The 21,213-nt window shown below is 40.6% G+C and overlaps 1 long non-coding RNA gene across 1 annotated transcript; it reads right to left on the bottom strand.

Annotated features, from left to right (window-relative positions):
- Positions 1-14,825: 14,825 nt before the first annotated feature.
- Positions 14,826-19,017, bottom strand: LOC130707483 (uncharacterized). The gene is made up of 3 exons (XR_009007369.1): positions 17,804-19,017; positions 17,452-17,605; positions 14,826-16,176 (listed from the first exon to the last, which is right to left on the bottom strand). It is a non-coding gene; the product is annotated as an uncharacterized LOC130707483 (long non-coding RNA).
- Positions 19,018-21,213: the final 2,196 nt, after the last annotated feature.

Below are 21,213 nucleotides of genomic sequence, written 5' to 3'. Positions count from 1 at the left end.
CTTGAAATACCATATGATCTCACTTATATGTGGGATCTGAAGCCAACAACAACAAAAAACAAGCTCATAGATACAGAGGACAGATTGGTGGTTGCCAGAGGCGGGGGAAGGGATGGGCAAAATGGGTGATGGTGGTCGAAAGGCACAAATTTCCAATTATAAAATAAATAAGTTATAAGGATGCAATATACAGTGTGGTGACTACAGTCAATAATATGGAATTGCATATTTGAAAGTTGCTGAGAGAGTAGATCTTAAAAATTCTCATCACAAGAAAAAAAATTTTGTAACTATGTGTGGTGACAGATGTTAAGTAGACTTATTGTGGTGATCATTTCACAATGTATACAAACGTCAAATCATTATGTTGTAAACCTGAAACTAATATAAGGTTATATGTCAATTGTACCTCAATAAAGAATAATAAAAGTGCTTGGCATATTTAGATAAGAGTAGAAAAGTTGTTCAGTTATCAAACAGTGGTTGGTTTGGTTTGTGCAGACAAAACGTTCAGACAGTTGGCTGAAACGTTTAGATCCCACCCAAAGGTTGGCATTGCATGCTTGACGTTAATCTGATTGTACAGTCAAGGATCACTTTGAAAATCTGAAAGGCTAAAGATTCTCTTTCCAAAACTACATATTTCTGGAGGTTCCCAACCCCTAAAACCAGAATAAGGCCCCTGTTTTAAGGTGGCTTTTCCTTGTCGCCATGACACCCAAGATTGTCTTCTGGAACATTTGTTTGGTTTGGTTGTCTGAGTAGCTGTACTCATTACTTGTTCTACCTGGTATTATAGTTCTCTACCTATCTCTCAACAAAATGTCATGATGTCACAACTTAAAAATACAAAGGGGTAGTACTATGGCATATTGGTAAAGGTAGAGAAGTACTTGAAATGTTATCTATACAGAAACTTCCAAAAATTAGACCACAGAAGAAATTTTGGAATACTTTATTCACATAATTTGAATATGCCTCAATTATCAAAGAAATTCAGGTGCAACTTCCCAAATATTATTTCTCTTAAATTGAATTCATTTACAAAGGTTTTGATTTTTTAGTGGTGTACTCAAATTACATACAGCTGAGTATTTAATATTTGATCACTTCAAGATGGTGGTAAGTTTTTATATCAGTTTGACAGCTTAAAAACAACTTAGAGTCACCAGAGAAATCTATGAAGTCATTTCTTAGTACATAAAGAATAGCAGCAAAGTCCTGTGCTATATGACATTCCTGAATAATAACTCTCTAATCTACCATACTTAAACTCTTCACAGTTTAATAAGAGACAGATGATATTGACTCCTGGACAAATAATACTAAATCGTAACTGTGATAAAAGGAGTTTTAAAAAACCACTTTTATAACTTATATCTTGAATAAATTAATCCAAGCATTGTCCACATTATGTATTTTTATATAGCTTATCTTCTTTTTCTGAGGTCTTAAATGAAAAGTATTACTCAGATCATAGATCATAGAACAATTCCTTTGGAGTTTCAACATATATACATGCACTTCTGTAAAGTATAGATCTCACTCACAAATACTCACACATCAAACAATGTATTTTGAGACATGATTTTTTATTCACTCAGTATGAAAATTACTGATGAAATGCACATTTTAAGAGAGTGGCCTGAGCTTGCTTTCCTTTTATTAATACTAGAGACACACTGAAATCTATTTTAAAGTGTGTAAAACAAATGCGCTTTGAAATCACTTACTGAGTATCAGTGTTTTTCAGGATGCACGATCATCTACAAAATCCGCGAATCACATTTAACGAGTGTCTCATAAAACATCACTTTGCTCTAGCCTTCTTTTTCCCAACTCTTCTTCAGTAAGTCGTCCCTCGGTATCTGCGGGGCATTGGTTCCAGGACCCCGCGCGGATACCAAGCTCCGCAGATGCGCAAGTCCATTAAACAAAATCATGTAGTACAGTCTATCCATGGTTGGTTGAATCCACAGATTTGGAACTGTGGATACAGAGGCCCCACTGCAGTGCCAAGTTTTATTAATTGGGTTGATTTCTGCTGCTCAGGGCAGAGGGAGATGGGAGTTCACGTTCAATAGCTGGGCCTCATCTAGAATTTGCCTTCAAAGACCAGGGCGACTTGAGTTGAATACAAATACAGATCCAAGGCCCTCAAATTTTGGTCTTCCCAAAATTATTTTTAATGGGTTTATTCTTTTGTCAAAAGAAGCCACCACTCATTATCTGAAACAAAGACCTGAATTTATCACTTGCTGCGAGGGAGAGCTGTACTTAGAAGTGATGGTCCCACTGAACAAAGCAAACGTGATCTTATCTAGGGTTTGGGGAAGTATGGGGCTCAGGGGTTGGGAGACTTTCAGAAATTAAAGTTTGGGAGTTGGTTGATCTTTGACTGGGAAAGCCTTGTTGATGGTGGGAGGCTCCTCTGATTAGCTGACTTTGAGATGTATGAGTACTGAAGTGAAGTTGTCACTGTTTGGGAAGAGTTTAAGATCAATTTTGGAAGTTACTAATTCATAGCTTGGGTCTGTGGCCAAAGAACAGTCTTTTCCTTTCTTGAATTTGGAGATGTAAATTCTTTATTCTCTCTACATAGGTTTCACTTAAGATGTTACATGGTATTTTCAAAATGTCCCTTTTTAACACTAAAGTTTTAAAAACGTTTCTGTGTTTTTAACATATAAACACAACAAAAGTCAAGAAAGAAAAATAGAGCACGTGGAGGGATGTGTCCCTGTGCACCTATCACCCAGTTTCAACACATTTCTATATTCAGTCCTACTGGCTTCATTTCCCCTCCAGCTTCTTTGTTGCATATTATAAACTAAATCCCAAGCATTATATCATCTCCATGAATATTTCTATATACCCCTCTAATAGATGAAGAACTTTAAAAATATAATTTTAACACCATTGTCATACTCCACAAAATTTACCGTAGTTCCTTAATAATCAGCCATGTTCAAATTTTCCTGGTTGTTTGAAATGTCTTTTTACAGTTGGTTTGTTCAAATCAGAATTCAAATAAGAATACATATCGTACTTGATTGTTATGGCTCTTAAGACGTTTAAAATCTATAATAGTTTCCCTTTTATTTCATGCCACTTTTTGTTAAAGAAATTGGATCATTTGTCCAATAGGATTTTCTCTCATTCTCTTGGTATTGTTTACCATGTTCTTCTACCCTCCATGATTTTGCAAACCGGTAGTTAGATTTAAGGACTCGACTATATTTGGGGTGAATATTTTCAATGAGAATCTTCCATAGGTGGTGCTGGGTACTTCTTTTTTTTTTTTTTTTTTTTAAGGAATTCCTTTATTATTTTTATTATTTATTTATTTATTTATTTATTTTTGGCTGTGTTGGGTCTTCATTTCTGTGCGAGGGCTTTCTCTAGTTGCGGCAAGCAGGGGCCACTCTTCATCGCGGTGCGCGGGCCTCTCACTATCGCGGCCTCTCTTGTTGCGGAGCACAAGCTCCAGATGCGCAGGCTCAGTAGTTGTGGCTCACGGGCCCAGTTGCTCCGTGGCATGTGGGATCTTCCCAGACCAGGGCTCGAACCCATGTCCCCTGCATTAGCAGGCAGATTCTCAACCACTGCGCCACCAGGGAAGCCCAGGGTACTTCTTAATGCATCACAACAGAGTCCACACAACACCTGGTTTTCCCAATTGTAGTGGTGCTAAGATACATAGTGGGTTCAAGTGTCAGCCAATCCATCTATTGTAAATGTATCTATTGGTATTTCACCTAATGGTTTTAGCTGCCCTTGCTGATTGTGAATTCGATCCATTATTTCATTTACAGTTGCAATTTTTCTAGTTCTATCCATGATCTATTAGTGATTTTTCTAATTATATCAGTCCTTCTGCATTTATTCATAGTAATTCTTCTGTAAAGAAGGAGATTCTTTCATCAACTATTTGGTTACTTTGAAAGATAATCCTTACAGGAAAGACAAGATAAATACTTAATTTTTTTTCTTATATGAATTTTCAGAATAATGAGTTGATGTCCTAATACTGACCAATGAGTTTTCTTCTTAGCGTATCATCATGACACATGGATTTTTATATGTTTGATGTATTTCTATCTTTTGTAATTATCTTTTTTGATGCTCAAATTATACAATCATTGGCCAGTGAGAGCCCCTTAAGTTGGCTCCTGTGTCTTTTTCCCTTTTATCCTTTTGACAAGATTCCATGCACCAGGCTCAAGGTGTACATTTCCTGCCCCAGACCCAGAATCAACATTTTCTCCTCCTAAGGAAGAAATGGTTTTTTGAGTTCACAATCTGAGCTCAAGTGATGCCCATTGTTACTGGGCTGTTCTTTCATTTGGAATTCTTTCTATTTAGTTGAAAATCTTGGTTTCTAATAACACTAATAAAATAACTTATCAGCTTTGTTCTATAATTTGTATGTAATATTTTTAAATGATTTGTAATATTTTTGAGGCTATTTGTAATAGTTTCAAAATAACAATACCAATGGTAATGGTAACAATAAGATTACTGACTATAATTTAAGATTTCTTTGTGGTTTATTTTTATTCTTTGGATATATCCAACTAGGGATATGTAATCAAATACTGTATTTCAAAGCCTTTTGAAATGTGACTTTACTACCAACTTACTAGAGCTTTTTATTTTTCCAGCTTTATTGAAGTATCATTGATGAATTAAAAATTGTATCTAAAAGTTGTATATATTTAAGGTGCACAACATGATGTTTTGATATCCATATATATTGTAATAAGAACACAATGTTGACCACAATCAAGCTAATTAACATATGTATCATCTCACATAGTTACTTTTTTGTATGTGTGAGAACAGTGAAGATCTACTCTCTTAGCAAATTTAAAATATACAATAAAGTATTATTTTAGTCACCATGCTGTACATTAGATCTCCATAATCTATTCATCCTGCATAACTGAAACTTTGCACCCTTTGACCAACATTTCCTTATTTCTCTCACCCCCTCTGCCCCTGGTAGCCATCATTCTATTATCTGCTTCTACGAGTATGATTTTTTTGGTTTTCCACATATAAGTCAGATCATGCACTATTTGTCTTTCTGTGTCTGACATATTTCATTTATCATGATGTCCTCCAGTTTCATCCATGTTGTGTCAAATGACAGGGTTTCCTTCTTTTATAAGCCTGGATAATATTTCATTTTCTATATATGTATATACGATATATATGTATATATAATTTCTTTATCCATTTATCTGTCCATGGACGTCTAGATGTTTCCACATATTGCTCATTGTAAATAATGCTGCAATGATCATGAGAAGGCAGAAATATAAATTTTTAAGAGCTCCAATGTTGGGCGCATATATATATATTTTTTCGCTTATATATTTATAATTGTTATGACCTTTCAATAAATTGACCCCTTTATCATTATGTAATGACTTTCTACAGTTTTTTGATTTAAATTCAATTTGGCTGATATAAGAATAGCCACTCCTGTGCTCCCTTGTTTACCATTTGCATAGAATATCTTTTCTCACCACTGCACTTTTAGCCTATGTATGTCCTTCAAGTAAAGTGAGTCTCTTATAGGCAGCATATAGTTGAATCTTGTTGTTTTTTTTTTAATCCATTCAGCCACTCTATGTAGTTTGATTAGGGAGTTTAATCTATTTATATTTAAAGTAATTATTTAATAATTAATAAAATATTTAAAATTGTTTAAAGTTTGCTTTAAATAATTCTTCCTCTGCTTGATCAAATCTGATTTTTGAACCCTTCTAGTGAATCTTGCAGTTAGCTATTGTATTCTGCAGCTTCAATAATTTTGTTTGGCCATTTTTTATCATTTCTATCTCCTGTCAATACTCTCATTTTTTATGTACAATTTTTCTGATTTCATTTAGTTATCTGTCTGTATTCTTCTATAACTCATGGAGCTCCTTTAATAAGATTATTTTGGTTTCTTTGTCAGGCAATTCAAAGATCTCTATTTCTTTTGGGCTGGTTACTGGAGATTTGTCTTCTTTCTTTTATTGTGTCATGTTTTTTAATTCTTCATGTTCTTTGGAGGTTTGCTTTGTTGTCTGCACATTTGAAGAAGGCGCTACCTCCTAGGGTCCTAAGGTCTTTAGACGGGGAAAGACCTTCACAAGGAGGCAGTGCTGGACATGTGAGACAGAGACCCGTCCTGAGGAAGTGCACTGCAAGTCTGGAGAAAAGGCCTCTTCGCTTCCTTCCCGCTCTTCTGGAGGAAAAGCCTCAGCTCCGTGATTCTTCTGTGTTATGCTTAGTCGTGCCAACTATTAGAGGATGCCCACCACTTTGTTACTCACCCTGTCCCAGGGGACTGAGCTGCTTGCTGTTGTTCGTCATTCTGGATGAGAAAAGATGGAAATCAACTCCTTGGAGGCCACTCTGACTTGCCCCTTTGCTTCCGTCCCTCCTTCAACTCTGTCCTTATTCCCTGAGCAGTGCTGGCTACAAGTCGATGCCCTCCCTTTTCCTTTGTCCCTAGCTGTCCCAGAGCGCCAGGATCTGCAGGTCATTCGACACTTGGTATGAGGTGAGAAAGAGACCAGCCCCACAGAGGGCACTCTAAGAGGCCAGGAGGGCAGGTGGCCACGTGCACACCCTGATCTCACTAACCTCCCATGGGGGAAAGCGTGGGCCAAGGTGATCTTCTTGGCTCTGGGCTAAGCCAGTTTGGGGGAGGGAGTGACAGAGGTAAAATACAACTGCTCTTCTTACCCACGTAAATGTGACTGCTCTCAGCGTGCTCCTCTGAGGCGCTTCTACTTTTTGGCTGGATTCTGAATTTCCCATCAAGTATTTTGGTACCAATATCTTGGTATATCAGCGTTTCTACAGAGGAATGAAAGCTAGGCTTTCTGCTCCACCACCTTAATGACGTCTCTCTGAGTTTTATTTTAGTTTGGCTTTTAATTGAGATTGTTTGCTTAAATTTCATTAATTTTTAAAAAATGATGTAAAATATATACATGGTTCCAGAATCAAAGCACTGAGTTCTAGCTGCACCCCTTCTTCTTTCATCGCCATTAGCTTCCTATTCCATAGGGAACACTTCAAGAATGTTTTGCTTTATTTTTGGAATTAGAGGCAAATATATATTTGTATTCATATCTACCTCCTTGTCGATCCCCAAAGTGGCATCTTGTACACAGTCATCTGCATCTTGTGTGTTTTCCACTTAGCAGATCACTCTACAGCAACATACAGAGGCCTTCCTGTCCCTTTAAGAGCTACGCGGTGCTCCATTGTAAGGTTGTGCATTGTTTATTCAAGTTTCCTATTGATGGACATTGGATATTTGCTGTCACTGGACATTACAAATTGTGTTGCAATGAATGTAAATGTCATTCCATATTTTTCCCAGTGTATTTTTGGGACATATTTCTAAAAATGGGCTTTTAGGTTGGAGAGTAAGAGCATAATTTTTATTATATTGCCAATTTCTCTCCATTAAGATTGAATGATTTGCTTTCCCAGCAGCAATTATGAAGTGACTCTTTCCCCAGTCTTACCAATAGAATATGTTCCCAGGCTTTTGGAGTTTTGCCCATCTGATAGGTGAAAGTGTTAGTCCTGTGTAGCTTTAATTTGCATTTCTCTTATTATGATCAAGGCTGGGCATCTTCTCTACTTTTAAGAGAAAACTACATGTCTTTTTCAGTGAACTGTTTGTTTATATCTTGTATCACTTTTCTATTGTGTTATTGGTGTTCTTATTAATTTTTAGAAGCTCTTCATATAAGAAATATTAGCTCTCTGTTGTAATGTAAGTTGTAAGTATTTTTCCTGGTTGGTCTTTTGTCTTGTTGCTTTACTATATTTTTGTTTTTGTTGTTATTATTGTTGCTATTTTGTTTATTTGCTTTTTGCTGCACAGTTTTTTTTTTTAACTTTAAAGTGGTCAAATTTATTCATCTTCTTCCTTGTTGCTGCCTGATCTTGAGTATAGGTAGGAAGTTTTCTTACTCAAGAATTATAAAGTAATTCACCCATATTTGTTCTAGTATTCAAATTGTTTCACTTTTTGCATTTAGGTCTTGATCCGTTTAGAATTTATCTTAGTGTATGGTGTGAGGAAAGTTCTAAATTTTATGTTTTTCCATTTGATTATCCAGTTATGTATGTATTAAAAAGTCCTTCTTTCCCTCCACTATTGAGATGAGTCGTATCTCTTTATCATATACTAAATTTCCATATATTCTTGTACCTACTTCTGGATTTCCTATCTGATTACATCAGTCTGTGTCGTCACACATCAATACCAACTGTTATAATTATAGAGGCTTTAAAATATTTCAATATCTTGTAGGACTAGTCCCCACACCCCTCCTCTTCTTTGATTTGTTAATCCTTCTAAGTGGGCTTTAAAATAAATTTATTTGGCTCCAGAAAGAAAAACAATAATAATTTTCTTTGGATGGCATTAGATATGTAAAGTAACATTGGGAAAATAGACATCTGCTAGCTCTTGCCAGAGAGGAACATGGTGTCTCTTATGATTTATGCAAGTTTACGTGTGGTTTTCAAGAATGTTTTATCATTTTCCTCATATAATTTGCACATTTCTTACTCAGTTTAAGCCTAGGTATTTTGTATTTTGCTACTACGTTGCTACTTTAATGTGATTTCTCTTCTATTAGTTTTTCTAACTTGTTAGTGTGCTTGTGAATTTTATATCCTGCCTCTGTACTAGAATTTTTAGAGTAGATGTTTCCATTGGTTCTTTTAAGTTGTCCAGATATATAAACATACTGTCTGCAAAGAGGGATAGTTTTGCCACTTCCTTTCCAATTCTTATCCCCCTAATTACTTGCTCTTGTCTAATTGCATTGGCTACTATCTCCAGCATAGGGTTCAATAGTAATGGTGAGTAATGACTATTCTTGCCTAGTTTCTGACTTAGTGGAAAGCTTCTAGTGTTGTCCCACTAAGTAAGATGAAGGGTTTGGGCTGAGGTATATATATTTTATCATGTCATGTTAAGAAAGATTTCTCATTTCCTATGTTTTATCATGATTGTTGATAAAATTTTGCCAAATGTGTTTTTTGACCATTACTGGAAATGATCATATGACTTTTATTCTTAGCTCTGTCCATATGATGAACTGTATTAATTCAGAGCAAGAATTTTAAGTCCTCTAGAAAGAGCCACCTCTGAATATAAATTCCCTGTCTTCAACTGGCAGAAAGAGAAACTAAGAGTGAGGAGACATTTTTGAGCTGTTCAGTATCAATAATCATGCTGAGTCTTCGCTGACTTTCTGGCTTATTTCCTAGATATGTAAGCAAAGAGAGAGCTGCTTGGCTACATGTAACTGCATTTTTACGACTCTTTGTGAAACACCGTATCCCTCACCACTGCCCCCACTCTCCCTCTGGCACATGCACAATCAGATTCAACTTTTGAAAAGCAAGGGCTTAAAATCCTCATGTCTTAGGAGGCTCATAGCAGGTTAAAACGTTCCTCAGCCAGCACCACAGTGCCAGAATTAAGCACTGTTTCTTCTTGGGTAGCACAGACCCAGAATACACAAGCATATCCAAATTAAATGCAGACATGTTTCAGCTTGGGAGCTCAATCCAATTCCAGAAGTGGGAGATCAACTTTATTAACTAAGCCACCCACTATCCCAGGAAGATGGCGGGAATTAAAACCAGATTTTCCTGGTGCTGTAAATTTGATTTCTGTGAGCCATGGCGATTATACTCTAAAAAATTGAACTTATTATTATTATTTTCTCAATTCCTAATATCACAGTCAAGGAGGACTGAGTCCAACAAGGTGTTCCAAGTCCTCTTTCAGGTGAGAAAATGAAATAAAAGGCTGACTGTTGTGATGTCTGAGATTTCATTTCTTCATTATTTCAGGGGACAGCCTCTGAAAATTCTAAAAGGGGAAGGTGTTACCATGTCAAGATTCCATCCCAATCATTTAGCCTCTCAGAAAAGACATTCAGGGCAGGTCCTATTGGAGGTAAGTTTCTGCCTTAAATCCTCATCAAGATAGGAGTAGAGATTAAATGGTCAGATATGTGCTAAAGATCATTTATATCATGAAGTTAACTAAGATGACTCTTGTGAAATGAGCAATCAGCTTTGCAAACACTTTCGCGTCACACACACACCTCTCTGAGGCATGGATGAGAGGAAGTGATGTCAGGCTGAAGCCAACTCTGAAATTCTCCCAATATCTTTTCTTAAAATAATGTTTCTCCTTTTAACTGACTCTCTCTGTATCTGAGGCTTGGGAGGATTCCCAAATATATTTTAGTTCAATCATTCTCATACCCCAAATTACAATCCTTTGAAGTGAGACTGGGGAAGAGACGATAAAGTTATTCAGGTCTCGTGTGTTACCATGTCTCTAAGAAGCTTCGCAGGGCCAGGAGCCTTCCCTCCATCAGCATCCCCAGGTCTGCCACCCCACCTCCCCCATCCCCATACTCATCAGCACCGCCCCCACCTCCTGCATCCTGCCCTGTGCTTTCCCTTGCACCTGCCTCCAGAGGCAGATGACGTGACTTGGGCTCTAGGATGGAGTGGAATGATGGCTCAGAGGTCCAAATTGTCAGAAGTGGGCAGAACAATCACTGTTGGCTGTATCACTATGACATGATTGTCATCTCAAGAGACACAGAGGTTGTTTTTCAGGATAAATTTTAAAAAATTCCCAGGCTCCATGCCCTGTACACTGGATTTGCTTTTGCTGTCTATTTACATCACACATAACACACATCCTTTGAGTTGCCATTTGAGCCCACTTCCTCTTGCTGTGTCTTCTTTGGTGGAAATGGAGCCCAGATGGTGACTCGCACTCTTTACAGAGATCTCTGTATTATAGATGCTTTTCTCTGAATACAAACAGACTGTTTGTATCAAGCCCTCCAGCCTACAAATACTCTCTAGTGATGGCAATGAATGTGGCTTCTGCACATTATTTTAGGCATGTTTTGTTTTTCTGACTTTGGTCATGGGATCTTTCATTGGGATGGGAAGCACATCCTTCACTGGGATGGGGACCACACCCTTCACTGGGATGGGGACCACATCCTTCACTGGGATGGGGACCACATCCTTCACTGGGATGGGGACCACATCCTTCACTGGGATGGGGACCACACCCTTCACTGGGATGGGGACCACGCCCTTCACTGGGATGGGGACCACACCCTTCACTGGGATGGGGACCACACCCTTCACTGGGATGGGGAACACACCCTTCACTGGGATGGGGACCACACCCTTCATTGGGATGGGGACCACACCCTTCATTGGGATGGGGACCACGGAGATTGGAAGAGAAATGCAAGTAACAGAAAGATGGCCTCACCATTTCTTAATAAGTGATCAAGCATTTATGTGTCATGGCAGAACACTTTATGGTGCTGGGGTGATTTTACAGAAGTGAGGTCACATTGAGACAGTGACCTGTGGACAGCCTAGATAGCACACGAGCGTGGAGACGCACCCTGATCTATTGAAGCTCCGCGCCTCCCTTCCCTGCTCTGTCCCTGCCCCTCACCCCCACCCGTCTTTCCCTTATTAGCTGTCAAGGAGGTCGTGGGCTGGGATCAGGACCAGGCAGGGTTATGCCCACCCCCTAGGGAAACAGATTCTGGATTAAGTACCGAACTTCAATACATTCTCTGAGGAATCCCATCGGAATAATCTTACCTTTGGGTACGCTCCCATCTCTAGGATTAACATAATCCCTGATTTGAAACTTCTCCACAAACGAAAAGCCTATTTTAAACACAAAACAGATGGGAAGTTTCTCAAAGTCTGGTCAGCTAGAATTTCAGGTTCACTCATGGCTTATAAACTCCATCCTTGGAAGGATCACCCAGTGGGCTGCTGGAGTAGGGAGAGTCTCTGTCTCTGTTCCCCCCTCCTGGCCTTTGTACCATTTTATCGTGTTGTCCTTATTCTCAATGACAAGGTCCAGCGTGGGGAGTGTGGCTTCCGGACACAGCAGGAACCAGGCGCCTCGACAGCGAGACCAGCAGCCATTGGCCTGCAGCCCGGAGGGGAAGCAGCAGAGCGGGCTTGTGGACCCTCCTGAGGACTTTATTCCAGTGGAGCTGGGTTTCTGGCTGTGCCCGTTTAAAGCCTGGATCTGAGGGCAGTGGCTCTGTAGGCACTGGGCTGAAGGAAGAGATTCTCTGCGTCTCTGCATCTGGAGAAGCGACCCTCTGCCACTCGCCTCACCAACTCTGCAGCTCTCTGTAACTTAATTGCTGTGTGCCTCAGTTTTTTCATCTATAAAGCGGGTATAATAATAACAGTATTCACTAACGCTATGGAGATAAATATTAGGAGACAATACATACGAAGCACTTAGGACAGTGCCTGGAACAGGGTACGTGCTAAATAAATCAATATCTCCAACTTGGACCACAGAGGAAGAGTAGCTCTCTGTGCAGAAGGGATTTTTTGGGACACGTTTTCAACTTTCAGCATTTCATTTCTCAAAATTAATTTTTTCATAAAAGTGGAATAACACTGATACCAAATCGTTAGAATATATCATAGAAGAGGAGAGAAAGGGGGAAATGTTGAAGAAAAGAAATGTAGGAAAATTGCAAAGGCAACATAGCACTCCCTTACCGTAAAAAGGTGGGACAGTAAAGCGTTTGAGGTTGAGAAAGTGGAAATTGGCAGAATGCAGCCTGAAGGGTGCCTGCCCTGGGAGTGTCATCTAATATTCGATTTTGTTCACTGCTGTCCCCCCAAGTGGTTTAAGCCGTGCCTGATACGGTGAGCAACAAGCACGCGTTGACGTGTGACGATTTTCCCTTCCTGCCCCTATTGGGATCAGTTTCCATTTCAAAAATGAGTGGTGAGCAGCACAGTGGGTGAGAATGGAAGGCAGAGAAACGTCCTTTCCTCTCCCCAGACTCCAGCCCTCAGGCAAAACCGCCAGCATCTCCCTCCTGGACCCTGTGGGGCCTCCTGACTGCTCTCTGCGTCCATTCTCCTTCCTTCCAGTACATCCTCTACAGGACAGTCCAGTCATCTGTTCAAAACCCATGTCTGATCACGTCCCATCATTCCCAAAACCCTTAGAGACTCCCCAGTGTCATTAGCATAAAACCGCAAATCTTTGAAATTGCGGCCCCTGGCTCTCAGCCCTGGTCACCGGCTCCTGCGCCCCTGGCTCTCAGGGCCTATCGGGGCCGAGCTCCATCTAACTCCTGCCTCCCCCCTCTGCCCCCTGCCCACACCTTTTTCTCCCTCTGCCCAGTAAACTCCTATGGGCTTCAATGTCTCTGTTACTGGGAGGCTGACCTTCCTAATTAGAGCGCCTGTTTCCTGTTCTCACTGGCCTTGTACCTTTCCATGATCGCATCCAAGTAACAATGTTTCTAGCGAGACTCCCCTCCTGGAGCGAGTAAGCTCCCCGTGGGCAGGGACCACGTCCGCCTAGTTTCACACCATGGCTTCAGCACTTAGCGCAGAGCCAGGCATACGCTCCACAGGCAGTCAATCAATATTTGCTGAATGAACAATGAATTAATAAACAAAAGTGTGTGCCTGGCAACCCAAAAGGCTTCTGTTGAGAAAGTTCAGACAGGGAAAATCCAGTGTCTTTAGAGCTAATTCACTCAATCAACTAATTAACTCAACCATCTGGTAGACATAAATAGGAATATGGCATTTACCCATGCATTCATTTGTCTATAGAGTGACTTGCCCAACCGGCAGCGCTTTGTGGGTTCGCAGCAGGGAACGGACGTGAATGAGTCAGCAAACCAGGTAGCCGTTCATGCATTCACGGAGCAGCTTGTTTGCAGATGCTTGAAAAGCACAAGGAGATTTTCATCCAATAATTATTTTTGTCTGCATAAAATACATATCCGTGAAAGGCAACTGATATCAAGATTCCATGGGCTTCAAAGCCAGTTTGCAGGTAAAGGGTCCAGGTTGGTGAGAAATTTGGGGTTACTTATGCTAACAATGGAGATGAAGTCTCGGAGGCCGCAGTAAAGAATCTTTCATGCTGACCTTGCTGGCTGCCTGGAACCGGCTCTGAAGTGTTTGCATGTGTGAACCCAGGGACACTTTTGTGGAAATGGCCTGCCCTCCTCTCACGCTGGGGCCAAGGCCATTAGGAAAAGACTGCACAGACATCTCCGGTCAGGGCTGGAGGGAACCCAGCGTCCCCTACTCCCTAAACCCTAGAGATCCATCCCTATGGTAACTAGTGTTGATTTTTAATCTGGATGATGACAGCAAATATTCAAATCAGACTCAACCTCTGTGGCTCTGCTTCCTGGTTCCGCCTGGCCTGGGAGGGTGCGTCCTGCAGCCCCCATTTCCATATGTGACAATGAAGGGAATGTGCAGGTGACACGATCCCCAACTGTGATTCTTCAGTTTGAGCCAAATAAGCTCACTGAGCGTGGAGCCCTTTGAGAGCTGGTGTCTGGAGTCTCGGGTGACATGTCCATGAGCCAGGGGGCTCTGGGAAGGCACAGCTGCAAAGCTATTGGCATTCACTTCTCCTGCGGGTCCCTCCCTCTCTCTCCATGCTGCCACCCTGGTGGTTTCCGTCCGCATTTACTCCCACCAAGGAGTTTTTAAACTGTTCCTGCAAGACTCCCATAAGAATACATCTCCCCATTCCCTGGAGCTAAGCAGAAAACATTATTTCCAGGGACACGTACATATTCACGTATAGGAGATGCTCCTTTACACCAAGTTGGAACACCAAGAAACTTCAAACAAACAGACGGATTTTTTTTCCAAGCTCTACTTTTATAAAAACAAAAGAGAAATGATAAGTGAACAGCGTGCTCTGCAGCATGAATTCTACACAACTCTGGGATCTGACATTGACATAGACTTAATAGCAGATTTCACAGTTTCTTGTACTTTCTTTGTCTACATCGTGAAGTTCCTAAGGGTGCCCTTGGGCACCCTGGAAATTCCTGGGCCTTCTGAATCATCAGACAAGGAAAAAAATCATTGCCAGTGGTAGTTATAAAGTATTTCATTTACTTGAAATTTTTTGAAATTGGGAAATACTCTCTGGTATGGATAGGAATTCCCAATTAAGTCAAATATTTGGATATTTGAATAGCCAGAACATTCCATCACTGCATCATTTTAGAGAAACAGGCATTTGTCCATCCATAGAGAGCACAGCACGCACAGAGCAAAAACTGAGTGCAATTATTGATTTATTTGAGACAGAAGAGTCATATCCCCAAGTATGATGTATAGCAAATCAATTCATAATTTTACCCATCCAATACCTTTAAGTTCTTGCAGAAGTAGAAGAGCTTAGTTCTTACATTTCTTCAATAAAATTGCCCTTGATGCTCTGGAATGAGGTTTCTACAAATCTAATAGATTGCTCCTGAAAAAGCCAATTAAAAATGATGGCTTGTTCTATAACCTACTGCACTTTCTGGCAGGGAATGTTGATGATAATCAGTAGAGCAAAGGTCAATGGGAATGATTGGCATCTGTTCTCAGGGCATCTATGAGAAAGTTTTCAAAACCAGATAAGAATTTAATACAGGAATTTTTCGTCTGCCTAATCAAATTTAGATGCCCCAATGCTGCCTGGAATGTACGCTGTAGATTGTAATCTGCAGGTGGCTATAAATGAGTCATGTGTCTTGGAAAGGCATTCCTGAAATAGGAAAACTTTTCTTTTTTCTGGAAGGTTCAAAGGTTCTTATCAGAGGCCTGCTTCTTGACAGAAATCATGGCATTCATCCTCACGATCTCTGGGTCAGCTCAACGAGGCATTTCTTCTGCTTCACACGGCGTTGATGGGGGACAGTGGGTGGATTTTGGTGGCAGCAGGGCTGAACTGGAGGGTCCAAGATGGCTTCACGCATATGCCTGACATTTTGGTGGAAAATTCAGGAAGGCTGGCTCAGCTGGGCTCAGCTCCCCCTCTCCGGCTGGAGTCCAAGCCTCCCCATCTAGTCTCTCTCGCAGTACTTGGGCTTCTGATGTGACAGCTCAGGGCTGCAGGAAGCAGAGTGGAAGCTGCCAGGCCTTCAAGACCTGGACCTGAAAACCGGCGTCACTGTGCTCTATTTGTCAGAGCCCGCTCGGGTTCAAGGGGAAGAAGCACAGGCTCCACCCTTCATTAGAGATGTTGAGGAATATTCTGTCATCTTTAACGTGCCCCTAAGTGATTGGATGAAAAACACCCAGAATTAGAGTCTGAGAATCTCTTCCGGCAGCCGATGAACAATATCCAAAGGGCCTCATAACAGTCAAGTCCCCGTGTAAATAAAACTTTTATTCCACTTCGCTTGCAACCTGATTATGCAAAACAGTTCTTTTATTTGGCAGGAGAAGTTGCACAGAAATTAAGCCCCAAAGTGCAAGCTGTGAAAAAGAAACCCACATCTGACGTTCTCAGATTCTTTGCCATTTGAAAAAAAGGACTTAATAGATATTTCTCTCATCTTTGAATATCGCTTCCTTAATTATGTTTAAAATGCTCAGAGAATTCACTGGAGAAAAATGCTCTTTCTGTACGCATGCGTGTTGGGTCCAAGCTGAAACCATCGTTACTTCACCTCCTGGGTTGACTGCCCCTCAGCTGGGCCCAGTTTTCCATTCTGGGTACAAAGGAAAAGGAAGTAGCCCGTAGTCTGTAGCCGCCACTCCCAGCCCTGGTTGGAAGCCCCCCTCCATGTTTTAGTGTTGCATCCACTACGTTGCCAGCAGGAGCTGGACCTCAGGGCCCAGCAGAGCCATGAATTAATAATATTGTGAAAGGATTCTTCTCCTATGGTAACCCCCTAATGGCTTTAAGTGTTTTTAGATCATTAAACTCTTGACAAAAAAATTGGGGTGGCGGGGGGAGAGGAGAAAGAAAGGGGGAGGGATAGATTGGGAGTTTGGGATTGACATGTGTACACCGCTGTATTTAAAATAGATAACCAACAAGGACCTACTGTAAAAATAAATAAATACATTTTTTAAAGAAAGGAACAAAGCAAGTAACCTTTTGCCAAAATTGTTAAGAAACATCATCATTTTGTTTTTTTTAAAAAAACAGTTCCTTTTCTCTTTTTTAGTTTTTAAAATTGAAGTATAGTTAATTTACAATGTTGTGTTAATTTATGCTGTACTGCAAAGTGATTCAGCTATATATACATATATTCCTTTTCATATTCTTTTCCATTACGGTTTATCACAGGATATTGAATAGAGTTCCCTGTGCTCTACAGTAGGACCTTGTTGTTTATCCATTCTCTATATACTAGTTTGCATCTACTAACCCCAAACTCCCACTCCATCCCTCCCCCACCCCCCTTCCCCTTTGACAACCACAAGTCTGTTCTCTATGTCTGTGAGTCTGTTTCTGTCTCATAGACAAATTCCTTTGTGTCATAGTTTGGATTCCACATATAAGTGATATCATATGGTATTTGTCTTTGTCTGACTTACTTCACTTAGCATGATAATCTCTAGGTCCATCCATGTTGCTGCAAATGGCATTATTTCAGTTTCATTTTGTTTCAGTTTGTTTTATGGCTGAGTAGAATTCCATTGAGAAACATCATTTGAAAATAAATCAGGATAAATCATCTCTGAAATGAGACTGTAAAGTCAAAAAAGTGAAAATGATATTACTCGGCTTACAAAAATCTGATGAACACCCAACCTTCCAGGAACACATCTACTGCACAAGCGAGGCCCTCTTTGTGGCATGAGCTCACAGGTGACATGAATGCTGGGCTGTATCAGTGCCTGCCCAGCACCCAGCAGGCAAGGAACCCCAGATCTAAGTCAGACTCACCCCACTCTCCTGACTGCAGCAGTGACATTCCTAATTCACACCATCCCCCTCTCCCCGTTGTCCTTCTGTGTGGACAGCTCAGTGGACCAAGGGGAAGTTCAGGCTTGACTTTGAGCTGTGCGTAAAATCCTTGTGGTTAAGAACAACTCAGAGCCGGGAGAGAGCTGTCACGAATCACTTTCAGTTCGCACTCTCCTGTCCTCTCCGTGCTTTACCCTTCCACATTTTCACAGCCTCATGGTTAACTGTGAACCTTGCACTCCTCTCCTAGGAGGGGCTCAGTCAAGGTTATTGCTCTCCATGCTTTGTTCTAAGCATATCACACTAAAAATACCTCCTGGTCACTCCCAATGTTGTTGACCGTGCCCTTGGGTTACTTCTGGCCAAGACTTAAAGCTGCCTCCTCATCTGGTTGCTTCCTGCCACTCGGCTGCTGTGTGAAGTCCTTCCTCGGCCACATTTTAGAAACGTGACATTCCCCAAAGCTCCATGCTTAGGGTTATAGCTCCATGCAAATTTCCACCTCTTAAAAAATAGGTTTTGATAATAGTTATTATTATAAAGCTCTTAGCTCTGAGTCTGATTTTCCCTGTTATTAGCAGTGTGTGAACTTTACCCCTGCCATTCCAGTTTTAACGTTGGAATTCCCCAAAGCTCCATGCTAGGGCCACTCCTCCCTCCAGACAATCTCTCCCATGCATCCATCAAACACAAAGGACACAAGTGACCCACAAACTCATCTCAAACCCAAGCCGCTACTCTGAGCTTCAGTCCTACGTCTCTAGCTGCCTCCTGGGTAAATCTCAAAGATACTTGAAAGTCAGTGTGTGTAAAATCAAACTCACATGTCTTCCCCTAAAGCTAGTACTCGTTCAGTGTCTCCTGTCTCTCTAAATGAAGCCATTCTGCAAACAGAAACTGAAGAGGCATTTGTGAAAGCCCTCTCTCCAGCTCCCAAATCCAAAGCGTCCCTTAGTAGGTCCACTTTCCTCCTAAATGTCCCTCCAGTTTGGCCTCACCTCTACCTGTGCCCTGGTCCCCTTACCACTCATCTCCTCTCCGCATACAACCGATGATGCTTTGGAAACTCAGTCTCATCACGTAACTCCCTTGATTTAACAGTTCTCGTGGATGGACCTAGAGACTGTCATACAGAGTGCAGTCAGAAAGAGAAAGACAAATATCGTATATTAACGCATGTATGTGGAATCTACAAAAATGGTACAGGGGAACTGGTTTGCAAGGCAGAAATAGAGACACAGATGTAGAGAACAAACATGGACATCTGGGGGGAAAGCTGGGGGGGGTGGGTGGGATGAACTGGGAGATTGGGATTGACATATATACACTAATATGTATAAAATAGATACCTAATAAGAACCTGCTGTATAAAAATTAAATTAAATTTAATTTAATTTAAAAAAAAAAGAAAAAAGATTTCTTTAGCTTCTTGTTGGTCTTACAATAAAGCCCTAACCTGGCCTCTAAGATTCTGCATGGTCTATCTCACAACCTGGACAACCTCATTTTTAGACTGCACTTCCTTAGCAACCTAAGTGTCCATTGACAGGTGAATGGATAAAGAAGATGTGGTCATACATACAATGGAACATTATTCAGCCATAAAAAGGAACGAAATGATGCCACGTGCAGCAACACAGATGGACCTGGAGATAGTCATGCTAAGTGAAGTAAGTCAGACAAAGACAAATTCCATATGATATCACTTATATGTGGAATCTGAAAAGAAAATGGTACAAATGAACTCATTTACAAAACAGAAATAGATCCACAGACATAGACAACAAACTATGGTTACCAAAGGGGAAGGGGGGAGGGATAAATTGGGAATTTGGGATTAACAGATACACACTACTATATATAAAATAGATAACCAACAAGGACCTACTGTATAGCACAGGGAACTCTATTCAATAGCTTGTAATAACGTATAAGAGAAAATAATCTGAAAATAATAATAATCTGAAAAAAGAATATAGATATATACATACACACACACATATATATGTAACTGAATCACTTTGCTGTACACCTGAAACTAACACAATATTATAAATCAACTATACTTCAGTTAAAATTTTAATTAATTATTTTTTTTAAAAGACTGTACTGCCTTGATCCCCGTGTTCCAAACACACTAGGCTTTCAGCTCCTGAAATGTTCGGTGCTTGTTCCCGTGACAGGACCTTTGTATAAGGTCCTCTGCTTGAAATATTCTCACCCTTGGTTAATTCCTATTCCTAGAGATCTCAACACATTGGTCACTCCTTCAGGAAGTTTCCCTGACTGTCCTAAGTTTCCTAGTATTAGAGTGGCCTTATGGTTTCTCTTCCAAACCAGGACCCTTTTGAGAGTGAAATTAGGTACTATAATTCATTATGCTGGGATATGGGTATAAACTGGGACTGGGCCTAGCAAACAAAATCATGTGTTCACCTACCTATAGAGGTCTTGCCCTGCATTTTATCCTTCTTTTTAGTGATTATAATTTAGTAGTTATACATATGTTTGTGTAATTATGGGGGGTGAAGTCTGCTCTACAAGAATAGCTGGTAGCTCCATGAAGTCAGGAACTCTGTTCTGTTTTTGGAACTCCATTATACAGGCATACCTCGTTTTATTGCCCAGATACAGTGCTTTTCGCAAATTGAAAGTTTGTAACAAGCCTGCATTGTCAGACGACAGTTGGCTTTTTTAGCAATAAAGTACTTTTTAATTAAGGTGCATACATTGCTTTTTAGACGTAATGCTATTGCACACTTAATAGACTACAGCATAGTGTAAAGATAACTTTTACATGACAGGGAAACCAAAAAATTTATGTGACTCACTTTACTGTGACATTCGCTTTATTGCAGTGGTCTGGAAGCAAACTTGCAATATCTCTGAAGTCTGCCTATATTCCCAGATTTAACATAGTGCCTGGCATATGGTAGATGCCCAAAAAGTATTTCATCTTTGAATGTACATCTTTCCTACTCTCTGCATCTTTCCATCTTGACCATTTATTTCCCTCCAATCAGCAAGTGGCCCCAGGTGGAGCAAGTGGCATTCCCCTATTTTTCTGGGAAGCTCATCTGGCCCCATTTCATCTTGCATGGGTGTTAAATAGGCCTGAGAGGCTTTGTCCCTGAAACAAACTGTCTCTGATCAATACATGGGCTGGCAGAAAAACTATGCAGAAAAAGGAAAGTAAATCTTCAACTTAACAAAAGTCTCTTCCTATACAGAAAGGTCCTCTCTAGAAAGTACTTTTATGCTGAGAAAGCACTCACCCCACCACTACCTAACACACACACACACACACACACACACACACACGCACGCACACTCAGAGCTGGGGGAGAAGTAGAAGGAAAGATGCGTAGGAAGCCCAGTCTCCCCAGGTC

The sequence above is a fragment of the Balaenoptera acutorostrata genome, chromosome 3 (genome assembly GCF_949987535.1).
Source record: "Balaenoptera acutorostrata chromosome 3, mBalAcu1.1, whole genome shotgun sequence".
Classification (NCBI taxonomy): Eukaryota; Metazoa; Chordata; class Mammalia; order Artiodactyla; family Balaenopteridae; genus Balaenoptera; species Balaenoptera acutorostrata.
Note: the sequence above shows the minus strand (reverse complement) of the source record. Positions and strands in the feature narration are given on the sequence as shown.